Source organism: Zingiber officinale, chromosome 1B (genome assembly GCF_018446385.1).
Source record: "Zingiber officinale cultivar Zhangliang chromosome 1B, Zo_v1.1, whole genome shotgun sequence".
Lineage (NCBI taxonomy): Eukaryota > Viridiplantae > Streptophyta > Magnoliopsida > Zingiberales > Zingiberaceae > Zingiber > Zingiber officinale.
Genome location: NC_055986.1, coordinates 83900589 through 83908546, shown reverse-complemented (window position 1 = coordinate 83908546; position 7958 = coordinate 83900589).

The window sequence follows — 7958 nt, the reverse complement described above, 5'->3', positions numbered from 1 at the left end:
CGGCTGACCGTCCGTCCCGCTTCATATTCAGGGTAGCCTCAGCTTCCTTCAAGTTTTGGGCCAACAGCCGAAACTCTTTATTTTTTATCTCCAGATCTTCAATAACCCGGAGCTTTCTAGTGTTGGCCGAATGGATTTTGGATTCAAAGTTGCTGGCCTATTTATTAAGCTGAGCTAATTAGGACGTTTTTTCCTTCTCCGCCTCCAGTTGCTCGGCGCTTTTAGCTAGATCGGCACTTAGCTGAGCCATATCAGCATTCATCTACTCTAGTTGTGCTTGAGAAGCAAATGATTGGCCACTTGACACACTCAGTTGTTTAACTTCCTGCTCCAAAAAAGCAAGCCTTTGATACATGGTCAGACTTTCTGCCCAATACTACGAAGAACCAGGAAATTTTAAGAGTCGATCGGAGATAAATTAAGAACATAAAAAAGTATAAACAACTTACACCAGTGGACATCTAGGTATGGTTGTCCGCGAGCACCCCCGGAGGCATGACCACTGCGCGGGCTTGAGCGTCAGCCCATATCTGTGCGAGTGGCCCCTGAATGATTAATGATTATTTGGTGCTCGGGGGCTCGGGATTCAGCACCGTCCGACTCATGCCATTCCTCAGTCGAAAGATGGATAACTGTCATTGATCCGGTGATAGGGGGGGAGCCCGCCCGGCAGGAGGTCAAAGTGGTCAACACCCGGCAGATGTCCGACCGGGCGAGCAACATTCCCGAGCGGTGGGAAGAATAGTCGACCTGGCATATCGACAACTCGGCCTAAGGCCGAGTTTCCGACGCTCGTAAGGCAAAAACAGGAAGAGATGAAGGTTGAGTGGACATGCCGCTCGGCTAACCAAGAACACAGCATCGACCCGGCAGTTAAGTCTCCCTCGCTCGATAAGGCGAAGTCGGGCATCGAATCATCGGACGAGCAGACATCTGAGTTGGTTTGACCCTGGTAGCGCCGGGAGGGCGTTAGCCGAGTGGTCCCTTCGCTCGGCCAAGGAAAGGTGCTAGCCGAGCGGTTCCTCCGCTCGACCCGATAAAGGACAGAGAGCGGGTGGCGATATCTTCCTAGGAACTAGTGTCGCCGACAAGAGGTATGGCTGACGGCATGGTCAGATAGAGAATCGTACGGTGGAAACTTCCACTGTCATATCAGAGATATGCTCGTGCTATTAAGGTAGGTTATCAGACATGCTTTCCTGACACGTCCATTCCAGGTATGCTTTGAGGAGCGTGCATGCCTCGGGAAGCATGCACGCGCCCTTGAGGAGCCCTATATAAGGACCCCTAAACTTCGGCGTAGGTATGCTCACTTCATTACTATAGCTGCAGTTCTTGCTTCTTCATTGCTCTACTTCTTTCTGCCAGAGATTTGACTTGAGCATCGGAGGGTCATCGCCGAGGAACCCCTCCCCTGCTCGACACTGTGTTTGCAGGTTCACAGCAGCAAAAGATCTACATCTTCGAAGTCTTCGACCAGTCAACAGGAGCGCCGCATCTCCAGCGTCCATCGACTAAGCTCTTGAACAGGATCAAATTGGCGTCGTCTGTGGGAACGTACCTGAATCCGAGTCAAGGAGATGGAAGAAGTTGGATGCCAACACACTATGACACTCTCCCAAGAGGAGTTTGACGTGCTCGTATAGGCGCGAGCAACCAAGATAATAGAGCAGCAACAGAAGGCGTTAGCCGAGCGGCTGGCGCAACAAGCAACTTCAGTATATGGAGGTCGAGCGATGCACGAAGACTAACCGGAACAGCTCTCCATATGGGGTCAAAATAAGGGTTCGACCGATACACAAGCAAAGGCACCGCCTGCCCCGATCTCATTCTATCGGGCCTTGTTCTAGACGCCCTCCGAGATCGCGCAAGCGAATCGAGACCGGTCTTTATTGGACGAAGCTCCCACTTGGGACACGAGAAAGGGTAAAGCACCCCAAGCTGACTCATCCCCCGAGTGGATCAATCACCAATTCTCCGAGGCAATTCTGCAAGATCCTCTGCCAAGGCACTATGCGCCCTTGGCGATTGGCGAATACAATGGATCGACTGACCCAGACGACACCTTGGCAAGTTTGACAATGCTGCAACCCTTCATCAGTACACGGATGGAGTTAAGTGTCGAGTCTTCCTCACTACGTTGTCCGGCTCAGCACAATGTTGGTTTTGAAGGTTGTCGGACGGATCGATTCAGAGCTTTAAGGACTTCAGGACGACCTTCCTCCACCACTTCGCAAGCAACAAGCGCTATCAGAAGACCAGCGTTAGTCTGTTCTCTATGAAGCAAGGGCCAAGAGAGACTCTTCGGACCTACACTCAATGTTTTAACCAGGTGGCCATGGACATCCCCACGGTCTCATCCGAAACTATGATGCATGCCTTTACCCAAGGGCTCGTCGATGGGGATTTCTTCTGCTCGCTCATCAGGAAGCCACCGCACGATTATGACCATATACTAAAGAAGGCCAGCGAATATATCAACGTGGAGGAAGCTCAGGCGGCCCGAAGGAAAGAAGCACCATCAGAACCGGCTGTACAAGCCGACCGAAGGCCGCCAACCAGCCATCAGCCTCCAAGAGGGCCCCGAGCCGATGTGGCACGACCACACCAGGAAGCAAGGCCACACGTCGTCCAGCATGTGGCGGCCGAATGGCCAAGGCTAAAGCGAAAGGAATGGACTTCTATGTTCTGCGCCTTCCAACAATCCGCCACCTATAACACCCGAGACTGCCGCAGAGTCCCTACAGTCGCCCAGCCGACTCCCAGGAGTTATCGCTGTCGATAGCCTTCCCTTGAACTACGATATAGGCGACCGAGTACCAAACGGTGAGAGGAGACCAGAAGGACACCCGAGCGGCAACACCATCATCAAGCAAGGAGTGACGATTGTGCCCCAGCCTCACGCGAGCGAGTCGGGCACTCCACTCGGGAGGAGGAAAACCAAAGCAACGTCAGTCCGGGTGAAATCAACATCATAGCAGGCGGACTGACCAGCGGAGACTCCAACCGAGCCCGGAAGTCGTATGCTAGACGACTGGAGATCCATGCTATAGGATGCAGCCAAGGGAGGGCGAACGGGCCCGAAATCATCTTTGGTCCCAAGGATCTCGATGGGATCGAAGTACCGCACGACGACACCCTCATCATCCGTGCGGTAATTGTCAACTATACTATTCATCGCATATTTCTTGACACAGGAAGCTCGGTCAACATCATCTTCAAGAAGGCCTTTGACCAACTCCAAATCGATCGGGCTGAGTTGCTACCGATGACAACCCATTTGTACGGGTTCACCGGCAATGAGTTCCAGCCGATCGGTCAAACAAGGTTGGCCATATCACTCGGAGAAGAGCCGCTCCGAAGGACTAGGACCACCACCTTCATCGTTGTAGACACCCCATCAGCGTATAACGTCATCCTGGGTCGGTCGACCCTCAACGAATTCCGGGCGGTAGTCTTGACCTATTGCTAGAAGATCAAGTTCCCCGTAGAGGACCGGGTCGGGGAAGTCAAAGGAGACCAACTGGCTACTCGGTGCTGCTACGTCGAGATGGTAAAGGAGGAGGCTAAGTTCATGCGGAAAGCTCCCCGACACGAGGTAAATGCCATAACCGAATGTTGGGGCTATTGCTACAATGTGATGCCGTCCAGACTAAAGAATGTTGGGGCTACCTACCAAAGACTCATGAATAATGTGTTCCGGTAGCAGATCAGATGAAACATGGAGGTGTATGTCGACGATATACTCATTAAGTCTCTTTGAGCTGTCGACCTCTGCGCCGATATAGAAGAAACTTGCCAGACGCTCCACGTATATGGAATTAAGCTGAACCCGAGCAAATGCCTGTTCAGCGCAAAGGGTGGAAAATTCCTCGGCTATATCATCACCGAGCGGGGCATTGAGGTGAACCCTAGTAAGGTAAAGGCGCTGCAAGATATGTCGCCGCCAAGGAATTTGAAGGAAACTCAGTGCCTCACAGGCTAGATAACTTCCTTATCTCGATTCATCTCCAAGTCCACCGACCGGAGCCTCCCTTTTTTCAAGATACTGAGCCGAGCTACCAAATTCCAATGGGACGAAGAGTGCGACAAGACATTTGAAGAATTAAAAGCATATCTGAATTCTCTGCCTGTATTGGCTAAGCCAGCTGCCAACGAGCCGCTTCGCATTTATTTGTCCTCGACCGAGTACGCTGTCGGCTCAGCGTTGATGCGGCCGAACTGCGAGGAACAACCAGTGTACTTCCTGAGTCATATCTTAAAAGATGCTGAATCTCGCTACACTAGTCTCGAGAAACTTGCATTTGCGTTGGTGCTCGCCGCTCGGAGGCTTCAACCATACTTCCTCGCGCATACAATCATAGTAATGACAAACAACCATCTGGGTCGAGTCCTCCTCAATCTAGAAGCATCCGAGCGGCTGATCAAATGGACAACGGAACTTAGTGAGTTTAACATACAGTATTAGCCCCGAATGACCATCAAGACACAGTCCTTGGCAGACTTTGTCACTGAGGTATAGAATCTCGAGCTAGAAGCCACTTGGAGGATATATGTGGACGGATCGTCCACTCGGCAAGGGAGCAGAGTCGGCATACTACTAATCTCCCCTTAGGAAGAATGGATGCATCTGTCTGTTTGGCTAGAATATCGTGCAACTAATAACGAGGCTGAATACGAGGCGCTCATAGCAGGCCTGCAAGCTGCTCGGCATGTCGGAGCGATCAGGGTTCTGATTCACTCGGATTCCCAGTTAGCCGCTCAGCAACTCACTGGAACATTTGAGATAAGCAACACTCGACTTAAGCTCTACGTCGAAGCCTTTGAAAGGTTAAAAGCCAACTTTCGGGAGGTGGTTATTCAGAAGATACCCCGAGCAAAAAATCAAGTGGCAGACGAGCTGGCTAAGCTAGCCAGCTCCATATCGCCAGTTGTTATATCACAGCCGATCGAGCAGGTAACTCTGGTGGCACACGTTGATCGGATGGAAGGACTCACCTTCCCAAACGATTGGAGGACCGCACTGATAGAGTTCCTGCGATCGAGAATTACGTCATCCGATCGGGAGGAAGCCCACCTGTTGAGAAGGAGAGCAGGAAGATTCACGCTGATTGGGGATCAACTGTACAAGAAAGCTTTCTCCCGACCCCTACTCAAGTGCGTTAGACCCGAACATATTGAGTATATTCTACAAGAGGTGCATCAAGGAACTTGCGAAGGACACCCGGGCGGTCGGTCGTTGGCCAGAAAGATACTGCTGGCCGGATATTTTTTGCCAACCCTCTAGGCGGATGCCGCTCGAATAGTGTCCACCTGCCTGTCCTGCTAGAGGTATCACAACCTCTCACACCGACCCACAGAAGAGATGACGACGTCCACAATATCTTGCCCGTTCGATCAGTGGGGCATGGATATAGTGGGGACCTTCCCCATGACGACATGCCAACGAAAGTTCTTGCTCGTCGTGATAGACTACTTCTCCAAATGGGTCGAGGCCGAGCCGCTCGCAAGAATAACTGAGCAGATGGTTCAGAAATTCATCTGGCATCACATCATATACTAGTTCGGAATTCCGCATCGGCTCATCTTCAACAATGGGAGACAGTTCATCAGGCAACGCCTCAGAGAATGGTGTGAAGGCTACGGGATTCAGCAGACCTTCACTTCTATAGCATATCCCCAAAGCAACGGACAAGCTGAAGTCACCAATCGGGAGATTCTGCGAATTCTTCGAGTTCGGCTTGACCATGTCGGAGGCAGCTGGGCAGACGAGCTCCCGGGTGTGCTATGGGCAATCCGCACGACCCCAAAGGAGGGGACGGGAGTGACACCGTTCCACTTGGTTTATGAAGGCGAAGCAATCATCCCTGTTGAAGTTGGAATTGAGTCCGATCGTCTGCAGTAGTATAGCGAGGAGAACGCCGAGCAGAGACTCTTGGAGCTGGACTTGGTGGATGAAGCACGTGCCAAAGCAGCCATCCGACTGACGACCTACCGATAGAGGATGCGCCAGAACTATAACAGACGGGTAATACCTAGATCTTTTCAGGTCGGGACTTCGTATGGAAGAAGATGAAGCAGTCGGGATGCCACCAAGCTGGAGGCTCCTTGGGTCAGACCCTTCAAGGTCGTGGGAAAGCTCCAGTCGGGTGCTTATTACCTAGAAGACAAGGACAGGCGGAGGCTAGAGCGCCCATGGAGTGCAAACCACCTCCAACCGTACAAAGTTGGGTGAAATGTGCGTTGATGTAACTAATACCATGTACCATTCGTTCTCTGCGTCCTTCGACTGTAGGATTAAAAGCTAAAGCAAAAGTTTACAAAGTTATCGCCGAGCGGCCAACCCGTTATGAAGACCGTCGAGTGGCGACGTAAACCCTAGAGTCGGAGCGGTGACTATAAAAATCCCACCTTGAAGATCGTCGAGTGGCAACGTTAAACCCTAGAGTCGGAGTGGCGACTATAAAATCCCCGCCCTGAAGACCGTCAAGTGGCGATGTTAAACCCTAGAGTCAAATGACGACTATAAATATCCGTCATGAAGACCGTCGAGCGGCGACGTTAAACCCTAGAGTCAGAGCGGTGACTATAAAAACCCCGTCTTGAAGACCGTCGAGCGGCAACGTTAAACCCTAGAGTCGGAGTAGCGACTATAAAAACCCCGCCCTGAAAATCGTCGAGCGGCGACGTTAAACCCTAGAGTCAGAGCGACGACTATAAAAACCCCGCTCCGAAGACCGTCAAGCGGTGACGTCAAACCCTAGAGTCGGAGCGGCGACTATAAAATCCTCGCCCTGAAGATCGTCGAGTGGCGACGTTAAACCTAGAGTCGGAGCGGCGACTATAAAAACCTCACCCTGAAGACCATCGAGCGACGACGTTAAACTCTAGAGTCGAACGACGACTATAAATATCCGTCCTGAAGATCATCGAGCGGCGACGTTAAACCCTAGAGTCGGAGCGGCGACTATAAAAACCCCACCCTAAAGATCGTCGAGCGGCGACGTTAAACCCTAGAGTCGGAGCAGCGACTATAAAAATCCCATCCTAAAGACCGTCGAGCGGCGACGTTAAGCACTAGAGTCGGAGCAGCGACTATAAAATCCCCGCCTTGAAGACCGTCGAGTGGCGACGTTAAACCCTAGAGTCAAACAACGACTATAAATATCCGTCCTGAAGACCGTCGAGCGACGACGTTAAATCCTAGAGTCGAAGCGACGACTATAAAAACCCCGCCCTGAAGACAGTCGAGCGACGACGTTAAACCCTAGAGTTGAACGACAACTATAAAAACCCCGCCCTGAAGACCGTTGAGCGGCGATGTTAAACCCCGACCTTAGAAAATCGATCAGCGGAGACGTTAAAACTGAAGTCGAGCGGCGACTATGAAGCCTAGAGGTATGATCCTATGCGAATATTTCAGTAATAGCAAGGGCGCGACAGGCGATCGGAACTGCACATCCGATTTCTTAGCAAACAAACGACGTATGGAAAAGATGCAAAAAGACGTAAAAATATTTCATTGATAGGCACTGCCGAATGGCAGGAACACAGTTATGGCTTACAAAAAACACTCTGTCGACCCCTCGCTCACTCAATACAGTCAAAGGCCTCATCGGGAATAGCCTCGAGAAGCTGGACTAGATTGACGTCCCTGTCGGAGAAAGCTTCAGGGAGGTGGTTGTTCGCCTTCAGCTGGACGAGCGTGGCGTCGATCGCCAGATCGGACGAGTGGACGATCCGGTTAGTGACCTTCTCCAAAAATGGCTCCGAGTGGAGGTATTGATGTTTCATGGCCGCTCGCACTCTCGCCTCTTCCCAAATACGGGCGAGCCGACCTCTGATGTAGACGTGGTGCTGAGGAGAGCTGGGTTGGTCGCCCACCACCAAAAGATCCTTCGTTGGGAGGCGAAGCGTGGCAGTAATGGATCATCGTCCGACCGGCGCTGACTGAGCGG